Below are 14,628 nucleotides of genomic sequence, written 5' to 3'. Positions count from 1 at the left end.
GAAGAGGGGAGGTTTCTCGCGGATCTCGCATTTTTCGACGATATTACATCGAGAGCTGACCGCGACAAATTCCGTCTCGACGTTCCCAGAGTTTGCTTTCTCGCGGAAAATTGTGTTTGCCTATTGCGTTAACGGATCATGTTGTTTCCCGTCGATCGAGATGTCCATGGCCCTTCGGGATCGATTCGCCGAATAAACAGCCCGGCGAGCGACGAAAGCGAGCTCATCGATCCGAATTAATGACGCGGGAGATTTACCTGGAGTACCGCTTCATCCGCACAAGTGCTCTTTAACATCTCTTTATTCCGTCCCGATTGGTCGACTAGATCACAATTACCGTCCGCGTGCGGGGCTCCACATGTGTTCATGACCTAAAACTCGTACATGTCCGGAGGCTGGGTTAATCTAGGCGATCCATCCGTTGCAGTGCAATTTTCCAGTATTATTAAAAGGATTAAAGTACGAGAGCATGTTTTAATAAAAAATAATCTTTTTTTTTTAATGGAGTAATATAATATTAGCTTTATATATATTATTCTTATGTCAACCTTAAAGGATGCGAGAAAATCCGTACTTGAGATTTCGGAGAATAATTGATCTGGATAATAAATATCTGGATGAAATCTATTTTAATAAATTAAAAGGAATAAATTAAAAGGATACATTGTCCAATCTTACTCGCGGATTAAAAACAAGTTAAAATTTAAAAGGGACATTTTCTTCTAACAAAAGATAATTTCCAAATTTCAATTCTTTTTATACTTCGAAGTTTCAATTTAGAATGGATTACATCCAACACTGAAAAATTAAAAAGCGCAGGCGGATCAAATCTCGTTAAAGGAATTTCCGATCGGTGAGGAAATATCGCTAAAGAAAGGTAATTTCGAATATCCTGCACGATTGTTGCCTGTCGCCGAAAAATACCAATGGAGAAAGTAATAATACATCAAGGATACTATAATGCTTTCGGTATTATAACGTCAACGTTCAACGCAGCGAGCATGATCGAGGATAAAAAGCCGGGAACGTCGGGAAATGTCCCGGACTTTTCAAAGGCTTTTCTTCGCGCGCGACAAAGGACTTTTCGCGTCGCCGGCGGATCTCGCGGGGGAGAAATCGATGAAATTCCGGTTTCGGGGAGAATTCTGAAAGCTTTGCGCCGTCCTAGTGCAAATGTAATTACCCATCGGACGCCCCCCGCGTGCGCGGCGGGGGCGGTAAGGGGGAGGGGGAGGGCGAGGACGAGCGAGAAGCGAACAGTGCGTGGAAAGGCGGTGTGCGTGTAAACACGGCACTGTTATTGATTGCGAAAAATCACTCCTGGCCAAATGTGCGGCTCAGTAGTAACGGCAGCGGCACAACAAGACCTACGCAGCCGCGGAATACCAAGTTTGATTGGATCCCCCGGCTCTCTGTCGGCTCTCTGTTCCCGGCAATCGTTGGCCGATCGTTAATTCCGCCGATGTGCGCGGTCCCGAGAATTTCATAGCGATTTTGCAATCTCCGTAATGATGCGTCAACCCGTCACGCCGCGGCCGCGATTGGCGGTCTATCCAGATTACCGATCGCGATCGGCGTGACTATCATTTAACGCGCGTATTTAAAAAAAAAAAAAATATCCCCTCGACGAAGCTTCTTCGTTTCCCTTGTTGAGCACGAACTTTCGACTCTTTTGTATCGCGCGTTATTAAAGTTGAAATGTTTCGCTAACGATAGATACACGTAACAGAGGATATGTGCGCGCCAAACAAGATTAATGGAGTTCGCAAGGTTGAATTTCAACATCGATGCAACGCGAAACAAAGGTACAAACGTGACGTTTGCGGGGAATTCCTCGGTCTTCCTTTAAGGATGTTTTGTACCTATTTTCAAAATATTGAGAATTTAATGAAAATTGTACAGAATGTCCTTACATATGTTTCGAATCTTCAGTACAATTTTGAAATCGATTCACTAAAGCGTTCACAAATTGTAAGGATTTTAATTTGCACCGAATTAACATGTGTTCTTATGGGAAACGTACAACCACGTCGATTCAAATGACAAAAACACATGGAAATAATATTCAGAATTTGTTGAAAATTTGCAAAAGTTTAGATACAGAGGAAATATTTGGTCAAATAATATTATACGAGTACTAACTGGTTAAAAAGATATTAAATATAATTCAATCAAGTTAGCCATGTATCTGTCACAAGGCGAAATTCTTTGCCAAAAGTTAATCATTTCGATTAACAAAATTCGGAATATTTCAGTAAAAACGCAATAAATATTAAAAAATACATCTCTGCAGTGTAGCTAAGATCAAATTATAATATTTTACACAATTTCTTACTCAAAGTACATCAAAAGTGGATATATTCGTCGATTTTCAGCTTTTTGCTGAGATTGTACATACAAAACATCCTTAACGAAGCAACTCCAACAAAAGAAATGTAATTAATAAAATTGCTTTCTACTTTTGCACAAGAAGATTTATAAATATCTGTGAAAGTATTTCCAGATCTATTTATTAATTTTAAAAAATGTTAATAACAAAATAAAACAATAATAAATAAAATAAATAAAATAATAATAAAATAAAATAAATAATGAAACAAAATAATAATAAATAAAATATCCGTCAATATTGATTTTCAGCTACTTTTTGCTGGAATTGTACAAAATACATATAAAACATCCTTAAAGATTGTTTTGCAAATTCCATGTCTTTACACAAGCAGCATAATTGTCAAATGTCATTTCACTCACAATATGCAACCTCCACTCGAGTTTCTTCCCTTCTTTTGGCAATTGTTCACGCATCGCTGCAATCTCGTTTCCTTCTTGTCAACCCGACGTCAAGTAGCAATAAACGAAGCGTACATTCGGTTCTGCTCTATGCCTGCATTATATTCGCGGATAGTTGACCAAAATGGAAGTAGCGGGGCCGCGGAGGCGGCAAAGTAACACAATCCTCGCGAAATTCGATTTGCCCGGGTAATGAAAGCGTCGGATTCGCTCGCGGTACGTTGTAGCCCGGCGCATAAGCTCCCCGGCGTATCTGTCGATTTTCCATTCCCGCAAATATATCGAGAATCGGCGGTGACTTCGAAAGTAACCGCCGACCGTATCCTCCAGGCTTGAATGGATCCGGAAAAGCTAACGGTAACGACTTTTGCGAATTTTTTTTCTCTTATTGTGAAGTAATTGAATTATAGTTTCAGAGCGAATGTGTGTGGCAAGGGGGGTTTTTTTTCATCGGATTTTTTTTTAATCAAAATTTTTCTCCTCCCTTTTATCGAAAGATCGACAGTGACGCTGAATCGGGGGGGAAGAACGCGCGAGGATAGTTCAACGTTCTATAAAATTCTATAAAATGCTTCATAAGCATGCGCCGCGAATTTCTCGTACTCGATAAGAGTTCTGCGGTTGGCATACATCTGTCTTCGAGGTCAATCACATAATCGTCGACGAAGTTTTTCAATTTTCGCATTTCATCCCTTCAGACCTCGCGTGAATCTCAGCCAGTCGAATGTTATTGGTTCGCGACGATAAAAGTTACATAGTCGTAATTTCGGCAAATTCATGGAATAATTTTCATTTTTGTATCTTACTCTTTTTAGGATCACGTGTTTTCGACTGAAAGAAAAGACACTGACTCGCAAAAGTTCGATCAACTTTAGTCGCAAACCGTGAAAACTCATAATCAGATTTTTTTTGTGCGCCGAGGCAAACTCAAAATACGTCATTGCGAGTCTTGAGTCTTTCCTCCGTTTATAATAAGAGGATTATATAAGAGGATTCTCGATAACTGCTATTTATATATTGCGCTTGTGCGGTTGTATGTCTATATTTGTAATTATGTTATATAAATAATGATACAGGGTACGCTTGTGCGCATAAAAAATAGAGATTTTTCTCTCTAAAATAAAAATATCAATAATACAGTTTAATCGAGTGAAAATGAAGGATTCTACACAAATTAAATCTGTAAATTCAATTACTGTAAATTAAGAATCTTATTTTTCGTTTATGTTATTTCGAATGTGTTTTTGTGCAAAAAATGAATTAATTTAACTCAGAATTTTAATGACGAAAATATTTAGCGCTGAATAATTAAGGTCGGCGACATCTCGCATAATATCCCTTAAAGAAAAATTGGCTGAAAATTCGTTAAAGAACTCGGCATTAAAGTTAAGATTGGAATTTCCGAGAGGCTACCACCCGACATAAATCCCACCCTACAAACGCGCTCGTGAAGTCTTTATCGTAGATCGTAGCTTAATGCGACTCCAGGAAGAATCGGGTCGACGATCCGAGTGCCTCGCAATCTTTTTCCACGACGCAAATTCGCCTGGCGATTGTTATCGTTTAACACTCTGAGAGTCCGGTGGTTCTATTCTCTAAAAACCATCTCTCCGTCTTTCAGAGAGCGACCCCGCTTCAAGTTGCTCGTAACCGACGCCGCAGGAGATACGGATTTCGGAGCGGAACCGCCATTTCGACGGATTGAATATTCTATATTTCAACAAACAACAAGTTTTCCTTTATGAAAGTACGCTCCTCGGTATAATATACATGAAATATTTTCCTCCCTCCTCCTTTTCTCCTCCTCAGTAGTCCAGACAAATCACTGGACGCGCTTAAGTCCCTCTGAGAAACCACGGAGGAGGCACTTGCTTGGGAATTTGCGGACGGAAAGAAGTAATATCATTCAAAAGCGGCGGAAGTTATTCCTTGATGCGAAAGTTTCTCCATTTTACATCGGCCGGAATAGTTTCGGAGGGAAAATGTTAGTTGCGGGCAAAACTCCATCCCCGACGATAACTTTTCCAATTATTATCAGATCGCAAATGGACACCCCTTTGTGTTTTCTCTCGGCAACCGCTGCCCGGGAAGCGCGAGAACTCGGGTAACTTAAATTGTAGCGTATACGCTACAATTCGAGGGAGGATCGGGGGAGAGGGTGCCCCGTCCGGCAGCGAACCGTCGTCGACGCGGTTACGTGAGACGTTCGCGCCCGAGGAACGTAATTGTGTCACTCAACGCGAGCAGATTGTGCCTAACGTTGTTTGCAATCCATCCCCGATCCGCACCTGAGAGAACGTATTTTCTACCTCTCATCGATTTTTTTTTCTTTCCCATCTTTGAATTAAAATTGTAAATGGCAGAGGCAGACACATAAAATGGAAATTAATAATTTTTACGTGTAAGCTGTTTTTTTTACCGGAAATTATGAATGGTTAATATGAAAGAATAATTTATATTTGTACGTGAATTAAAATATACAAATATTATATATAATATATAAAATATAAAATATAATATATATAATACAAAATATATAATATGAGGTATTTAATTCGTTTTACAAATAAAAAATAAATGCCTTAAATTGTACGAAAATATTGGAATACTATTTCTAGAAATTTATTTCGTTTATTTTTTTTCTTTAAATCTAGACCAATTAAGTTTGCAAACTAGCAACATTAAATAAATGAGAATTTTACTTGTGAAATAAATATATTTCATTTTTCTATTTTACTCTTCTAATTACTCTTCTAATCTCTTTTAATGCATAACATTTAAAATGCATTTAAAATATTAAAAATAATACAAGAGATAATATTTAAAATGGTAAATAAAAATTTGCAGATTATACGTGTAATTCTATAGATAGTATTTCTGATAATGTATTTTAAATTATTATTTCAATCAATAATTTCAGTTAGTGCATTTCCAATATTTTTCCCGTGTATTTATATTCATTATGCTCACGCGAGATCAAATTTTAAATATTTAAATGACACACTGTTTGAATAATTATTTTCCATAATCTGCATTCAAAATATATCCACACCCACAGAAAAGATTTCTAAATTTAATGCTATTACACTTCAGTCTATCATAAAATATCATAAAATATCATAAAATAAGATCGATATAGCGATAATCATATTTTTTATTAAAAAAAAGAATATTTTAATCTTAAATGGAAAATTTTTTAATCTAGAATGAAACCGAATTAAATGTGTCAAGAATATTTTTCGTCTTATTATTATCAGAAATCCTTTCTGAGAGGGCAACATTGATACATTGTATTATTCCATATTCTCTAATCATTTTTAACGCACGCGTGACATCAATCATCATTCAATTAGAATGTAAAAATTAAGAGATTGTTGACTAACTAAAATGCAAAAAATACTATTTTTATTGCACAACAATTAAGTTTCGACTCTTTTATGCGATTTTGCAGCAACTCGCTTTATATATTTTTTTTTTATGAAAATTGCAAAATTCCAAAGTTCGCAGATCCAAGATACGTAATTTGCACTTTCGTTTTACGCCACCGGTTTGGGGAGATTTCGTTTCGAGAGTCAAACGGTGGCTACAACGCGAAAGGCTGCGAAATAGGCCTCTCCTCGGGACGGAATCTCGGAGCGTGAACCGACGGAGGCGTGAATAATCCGCAAAACAAAGCGCTCAAAGAGCGGAAAATGAAATTATATCCTTGCGCGCGACCGGCGGATACGACGCGTTCGCTTGGCCGAAGGCTAGCGCGATGAAAGAGCGAGAGAGAGAGAGGAGGAGAGGAGGAACAAGACCGGCGGATTTCCTGTAAGCCGCTACGAGTCAATTTGCAGGTCGGAGAGAGGTTTTGCCCTCGCTCTTCCGAGACGTTCCTCGTTCGATTGTTTTTAAGCGGAAAAGCAGAGAGAGAGAGGACCCGGCGAAATCGACTCGTATTGGCGAACTCGCGACGGAACTTTCTGGCCAACGACGACAATGGCGATTCGAGTTCCCCGATTTGAGAAGTAATGAAATGGACCGAGGGCAGGCGCGGAGAGAAAGAGAGAGGATGGTCTTGAGGCGGAATTCCTCCGGGTGAATGGAAATCCTCCCGTGTGTTTACAAACAAGTGAAACTGGTTCCGAAGGGAGCGCTTATGCGAACGAACACGCCCTATCCTACGGGCTGTGCGACCGTGCGAAAGGGCCTCCGTCGATGGGAGGAACAAAGCGGCGCTATCCTTTGTTTCAACCATTCAGCCCAGGGGAGGATATATAACGCGAGTGTGTTAATTAAGACCGACCGACCGACCGACCGATGGCGGGATATATATATATATATAAGGCGTTGAAGAAATATCGGACGAAAATCTAGGCTTTTTGCGCGACTCGCTCGCTCGCTCGTCATAAATCCCCGGTATATTCTTATCCGCCGTGTCCATCGGTGTTAAAAGAACTCTTTCTCTCCCTCTGTCTCTCTTTCTCTCGAATCAAATTTCTCAGAGCGATCTTTCCGCGAGTTATTACGCCCCAGATATCTCTCTCGATTAATCGTTCTGCTTTTATTCGGCCGATTCCGCTAGAGAGATTCCAGGGGAATATACCCATATTCCACCGGAATCGCGAAATTAAGGTTTTCTCCATGTTCTTGCTCACGCTGGATTAATGCATATAAATCATAGACTTCCGTGAGATAATTCGTACGTTTTAAACTCTTCCAGTCAATTTCTAAGTAAATTATATACTTGGCGAATTATTTACCAGACGTAGTTAAATTAACTTTTAATTGATTACCAGGAAAACATTTTAGGACACCTTATAATATTCCACTTCGAATCTATATTATAATAAACATCACAAATTGTAGGCGATAATCTGCGTTGCATCTAAAATATATACAGTTTTAACAGGGAGCCGGGATGGGGAACACGACGCGTAATTTTTGATAGAGATTTTACGCTTTCGGAGCCGCGTACCATAAGTTTGTTTCCATGATTCTAATAATGCAATCGACCGCGATGCACCGGGAAATCGGGGATTAAAACGCGCGCGGCATCTCACTCTAAATATCTAAAGGGCACCGTACCTCGCGCTCGTGATTATAACCGAATCGCGCGATTCGACAATCGAACCGCCACCCTCGCGTCGATGCACCCGCGAGAGATCGGTACCATTATTATCCCCGACAGGATTATTCGACAAAATTCACGCGCGGCGCGTGTTATTATCCGCGCGCTGTTATTATACGCGACGGACGGGGCGTAATACCGTTCGTTCGTGTGCACGGGGTACATATATACCGTGTCCATACTGGGCAGAGAGGATCGCATCGGTGGAATTAATAACGGACACTTCAATGGTGGTCTCGTATCATTACTCGCTTCTTTCGCGGAAGCGAAGGGCGTATTTTCCAGCGAAACTCGGGGGGGGGGGGCGCGAGTATTCTCAGAGAGCGCGGCTCCGAAATTCACCCTCCTTCCCTCTCGCGGAGGATTCCGAGGAGAAACTTTCTTCAGGAAGGCCCGCCTCGTCCCCCTATCTCTTTTCCCATATCCGCGCTTGCTTCATTAAAATTGAAGGTTGCTCTCGCAGTCGAGTCGAAAGTGTCTTGCGAAAAGCTCGTTCCCCCGCCCCCGGCTTTTCCACGCTACACGACCCGGTGTCGTTGTATTTAAAACCAAGTCGGTTTCCGTTGCAAGGGCGCGGCTTCGTTCTCCTCGGGGAGAAGGAGAATGCATCTCGGCTTTCAGCCTTCTCATTGATGCGATCTCGAGACGACTGGCGTAAAGCGGGGGACAGCAACCGCGAGAGACCATGACTGACTAGCTGTTTATTATTTCTTTGAGCGTTTAATTAAATTCGCGCGCGGATGTAAGTAAATTTCACTTATTTCGTCCCCCTCGCGCGCCGGGGACCTTCTCCTTCGATCCTCCCCGGCTGCGCCGGCAGGCATCGGGAAACAACCCTTCCTCTCTTGTGTCGAGCACGCTATTGCCTAGACTGTGTACACGGGACTGTTTGATGTTTATTGTCTACATGTCTGTCTGGAAAAGAAATTACCCCGTTTTCCCACGTAGTTATACTTTTATAATTAAGCGTTAATATAATCCTGGAGTTATAGATCGAGTTTAAGATTGCTATTGGAATTAGTTAAAAATTTAAAAAATACAAATTATAAATAAACGAGTCTCTAATGATGATTTTGCAACGATTTCAACTTAAATAAAAAAAAAAAAAAAAAATCGAGATCCTTTTGTCGAGCCGCTCGATGTGCTCGCCGAAGCGTGGCGCGGTTCGAGCTGGCAAAATTTCGAAACGGCCGACATTTCCGTCCGTGATGTCTGGCCGGGGCGTCGTGCGCGGCCGTGACACCGCGACAAATGTGCGGCATCGGTTTTTCGCGCGTATCCGCGTCCCGTCCTCCGCAAGAATCTCCCCTCCCCCCCGTCACCCCCCTTCTGTCCGTCTGATGCGGCGCGACGTGCCGGCGACGCAAAAAGGAAATGCATTTTGACACGGAACACAACCAAGCGGAAGTTTAAATGCATTTCTAAAACCACGGCCGCGAAACTTTCAGCGTCTCTCTCTCTCTCTTTCGCTTTCGCGTCGCGGGAAAAATTAAGAAAAAAAAAAAAATATATATATATACATGTATATATAAAACTTGTTAAAACTATCCCGACGGTAGCGGAAAAAGTTTGCGATCTTTTGTATTCAAAAGGTATCTTTTGTATTCAGGTTACTCCCGGGAGTAGAATGTTCCTCGCGAGATGCAGAGACGCCGACTATCTAATTCTCTACTTATCCTTATTATGCATCGGTCTCTTTTATTTTTTATCTCGCGCACCGCCCTTTTCATATCTTGTTTCGTTTCTATTAAAAAAATTAAGCGTCGCGTGTTTAAAGTATAGTTGTAAAATTTTTTACGAAAAATTCTTACAATGAACTATCTTTTTTTTTTTTTACATAATATCTTCGTGCGAAGAGATTGTAATGTGTATCTTCGGTGTGTTTCAGATGTGTGGACTGTTCCCAAAAGTATTATTGAATCGCGTTACGTAAGGAGCGACCGGAAATCGCAGTGAGGAAAGGTAAGCCGTCATTTGGATTTTAGAGAATTTATAATATAAATATCAGATAGAGGGATTGTAAATATTTCTCGAACTGATCACACAGTAATAATCAGCTTTGGCACTGTAATCATATTCCATCTGTGCAAACGAAGTACATAATGTAGTGCGTTTCCGGAGCAATTATAGATATAACGATTGATGGTTCGCTTATTGAAACTCATTATAATAATAAACCGCTCTATTATCATTATCTGGATTTATTAACGCAATATATTATTGTTAACGAATCATTCTTTCTGCGTGATCAATAATTGTATCACATATTGCGCTCGACGACCTACACAAAGCGCATTTCAATTATTTATCTATTAAAACGCACATCTTGCGTCTAACAATAATTGCATTAATGCACAGAAAAACAATAAGTGTCAAATCAAAACTTATATTTATTTAAACTAACGCGTTCATCGTATATACGAAACAATTTATAATCTTGTGAGAAGAATTTAATAATTTTAAATTTCAACAATATTATAATCTTATTTTAATAATTATTACCTCAAGAATATATAATTATTAAATTCTACTTTAAGGAAATTATAATCTTTGATTTAAAAATGTTATTTTCTATCTAACATTGTTTCTTTTCCATTCAAAAAAATTAAATCTTAAATCATAAGAATTTTTCTCGATTGAACTATATAAAATGGCTTCATTCAAGTAAGCAATTATATTTTTTTTAATTAACGCAATATAATCTTATTTCGAGGTTTTATATTAAAACTAAATATATTTTCAAAACGAAAATGTCCTTTTTTCTGTGTAACGTGATTATTCCTTAAACTCATAGAAAAAAAGTGTCAAATCAAAACTTACATACTTAAACTAACGCGTTCATTGTTTCGTATATACGCAATAATTTATAATCTTCTTAGAAGAATTTAATAATTTGAAATTTCAACAATATTATAGTATAATTTAATAATTTTAAATTTCAACAATATTATAGTATAATTTAATAATTTTAAATTTCAACAATATTATAGTCTTATTTTAATATTGCAATTGTCACCTCAAGAATATATAATTATTTAATTCTGCTTTAAGAAAATTATAATCTTTGATTTAAAAATGTTATTTTCTATCCAACATTGTTTCCATTCAAGAAAATTAAATCTTAAATCATAAGAATATATTTTTCTCGATTGAACTATATAAAACTATATAGTTCATTCAAGTAAGCAATTATTCAAGCAATTATATTTTTCTTTAATTAACGCAATATAATCTCATTTTGAGATTTCCATGTTAAAACTAAATATATTTTCAAAACAAGAATGTCCTTTTTTTTGTGTGTGTGGAGATCACACGTAATCACATATTCTCTGTTTTTCTCTGTTTCAGGACTCCTGACTATCGCGACTTTTCTCTCTCTACTTATTATCAGAAGCATTTCTTACTATTGCAATGTACCCGTAACACGGTGTCCGAATAAATAAGCGAATTATTCGTATTTTTGAGAATCGTGATAGCTTCGTAGTGTGCAAATGTAATTAGCGCGAGAAACAGAAAAAAAAAAATCTTGGAGCATACTGCCTGTAACTCGTATTGCAACGAAACGTAACGTTTTTTCCTCTTTCTAACTCGAGACGATAGTTTTAATCGATGATCGATTTATTATAAAAGTTCTTCGGCATTCAAGTTCTCTTGTTTGAGTCGGAAAACGGAGATCGATGTACATATAGCGAGAGTTTTGTATATTTGTAAAATAGATAGGGCATTTTATTATTATTATATAAAAATATATATATATATATATATATATACATAAACAATAAAGTTATTTATATATATTTTAATCAACAAAGAGCAAAGCGTACTTCTTTCTCTCATCCTGGCACTCTCGCTGGCGAATTCGCCGCGTCTCGATTGTCTCCTCGTTGAAGGAAACGGATCGACCGGAAGATTGCGACGCTTAATCTAAAATTCTATCAGACCCGACGTCGTACAATGTATAATCCATTCTGTACAAAGTTGCGCGCGAAAGCGTTAATGTCGTTAAACGACGCCGGCGACGGTGTCGATTATCCGTATTTTGCACTTTCGAGCCTTTTTCCGCTGGACAAGGTCGAGGAGTCCTCGATGGCGCGGCTCTCGGCGCCAGAAGCATTAAATATATTATTACGTCCGGCGCGCGTTACATTCGCTGCCGATGGTGCGCGTCGATGATTAATAGGGATACTCGACGTAGCGTGACGTCGAGTAATATGTGTGCGCATTGTAACAATAACGAGAGTACGAGAGGCATATATAATATCGCGGATGGATTAATTAGTACAAATTACTGCGGTATCAATTCTCTTGCTTGCACGAGCACAAGTGGCGTATATGTATATAGTCTCTCTCTCTCTCGCACGCGCGCGGACGCTAAATTAATAATTCCAATTAAATCGCGTCTTGCAGAGAAAGAGAGAGAGAGAGAGAGCGAGAGAGAGCCCGATTGAAAAATCGAAACTATATGTGTAAATATTAATTTTCTCTGCTGTATCTCTCCGGATGTTGTGTACTATAATTGTATTAAATACCAATGTTTCCTTTGTAAATGTCGCTCCCTGCGATCGGGCGGCGACAATTAACGGTGATTACTTGCATTTTGCAATAAAAAGGCTGAAGTGACTTACAATGGCGTCCTTGAATTACCCAGAAACGAGTGCCTTATTATGGAGCTGGTTTATCTTTTTCCTTGATTCATTTGTTGTGCGATATATGCGTCAATCTTACGTTTTTTATAAAACAGAAAATATACTTTTGATTTTTAACAAGATAAATAAATAAAATTCTCTCGTTCATATTTATGATTGAATTGTCTTATTAATTTTAATTTTATTAAATTGTTAAAAAATTAAATTGTGCCGAAGATGATAATACAAATGGATCAAGATGTAAGTAGATTAATATTCTTCCGGAAGTTCTATCATTTTTTAATCACATATCGCACCTTTGCGTTTCCTGTAGCACGCCATAAAGAGAAATTTCTAGCTATTACGCGATTCGACAGAAAGCTCGCACACATCTGGAACACTAGTTTCTTCTGTAATTATTCGGTCCAAACAGAAAGCTGCGGTGTCGAGAAATGTACATGGCAGCGTAATAACGTCCTGAGAAGAAACTTAATATCTTTAATCGTCCTGCTATCGACAGCTTCAACCAGCATCGAGTATTCTTGTTCTTCCTTTTTCTTCTATTTTTTTTTTTTTTTGATGAGTCGCCCTTAAGGCAACTGCAATGCGCGCGACACGTGAGAAAACTACGCAATTACGTCCTCTGATTGAAACAGTCGAGAATTGCATTTTCATTATTCGCGATACAAAATATGTACAAAGCGACTCGGGAAAATTACGAAATATTTTCGAGACGTAAATTCTTCGATAAATTTGAAACATTTTTTTAAAATAAAAATATTATTTAAATTTCTCGAGATACTCTCTTCTCATACGAATAATAATAATAATTTCTGAAAATGCAGTTCCTCGTGTATATAATTTTGACCGCAAAAATATAAATAATTGTCACGATGGTACATAGAGTAACAGAGGAGAAAAAACGAGCATAGATTGGGCAAAAATTTTTATCGCAAAGATAAAGTAGGCATGTGCACAATGAGAGGAACAATTCCCATTGTCGGCTTATAAAATGCGCCATGCGAATCGCTCTCGCGATATCCGCGAGTGAATGCGAGATCGATCACGATACAATGGAGCGACAGATCGCTTCTTGGTGCGGGCTCACCTTTCGGGTCTCGATCCCCCATCCCCCGCCCTCTCTCTTCCCTCCCTCCCGCTCCTCGCCTCACTTTTGGTTGCCATTTGTGTCGTGCAATGGAGTGCACTGGTCCTGACAGCACTCCAGTCCCCTGCTTTCGCTTTATTCGCCGACAATGAGAGACCCGGCTTCGCGATATGAATGAATGAATCCTTCCCAGCCCCGGGTACAACCCCCTCCGGGCTGGAAGTGCTGCAGGTACCCCTCTTCCTCACTGGTCATATCTGATTCCCGGCGTATCGAGAACACCGTGAGCCACTAGCCAGTTCGTTCTCATATTTCCTCCAATAAAGTTAAACTCCTCGAGCATGACCTCTTCCGGCGGTTCAACCGGCATCGACACTTCGGACGCTTCTCAAGTGGGTACGTATATTATATCCGAAAACGATCTCGGTATTCGATATGATTTTTAGAATTATTTTCTAGGGATATTATTAAGTAATTTTGTCGCGATTTTAATGTATAGAAATTGTGGTACAACCAGAGATGATTTCTCGTGCAAAAATATTGCCAATTTTCAAAATTATCTTCCTCAAAAACAATTCTCTGTATGAAAAACACTTGTTCCACATTTTCGTATTTTTTATCACGGGGAATTTTCTTTCTGCCGGCTATATTACTATTAAAACGCAATGTATAAAAATTATTATCTTATATATTAAATTATTATATTATGTTATAAATCAATTTTTCAACGTGCCATGATCTGTAAAATTTAAAATTTTAGTGAAACTGATTTTGTTTCTTAAACAAATTTTTAATTTTTATTTGTTGCAATTTTTTTAACATTAAGTAAATACGACAGTTTTTTTTTAATATTACGATATAGAAGATTTTAATTTAAAGAATCAAAAATAAATAATTACAGAAATTATATTCGTATCAAATGGCATAGATATATTCTAAAACTATACATAATGTGTAACACGTTTTTAAAGATAAAATATGTCAACCACGAA

General features: G+C 38.4%; 1 protein-coding gene across 1 annotated transcript in view; it reads left to right on the top strand.

Annotated features, from left to right (window-relative positions):
- LOC105252427 (toll-like receptor 6) overlaps positions 1 to 12,554 on the top strand; it is a 66,012-nt gene extending 53,458 nt beyond the window's left edge. The window contains exons 2-3 of the mRNA XM_011259778.2: positions 9,792 to 9,865; positions 11,252 to 12,554. The gene's annotated coding sequence lies outside the window, so the exon portion shown is untranslated. The remainder of the gene's footprint in view (positions 1 to 9,791; positions 9,866 to 11,251) is intronic.
- The last annotated feature ends 2,074 nt before the right edge of the window (positions 12,555 to 14,628 follow it).

The sequence above is a fragment of the Camponotus floridanus genome, unplaced genomic scaffold (assembly GCF_003227725.1).
Source record: "Camponotus floridanus strain SB8 unplaced genomic scaffold, Cflo_v7.5 scaffold125, whole genome shotgun sequence".
NCBI lineage: Eukaryota > Metazoa > Arthropoda > Insecta > Hymenoptera > Formicidae > Camponotus > Camponotus floridanus.
This window is presented reverse-complemented; position numbering and strand designations above follow the sequence as displayed.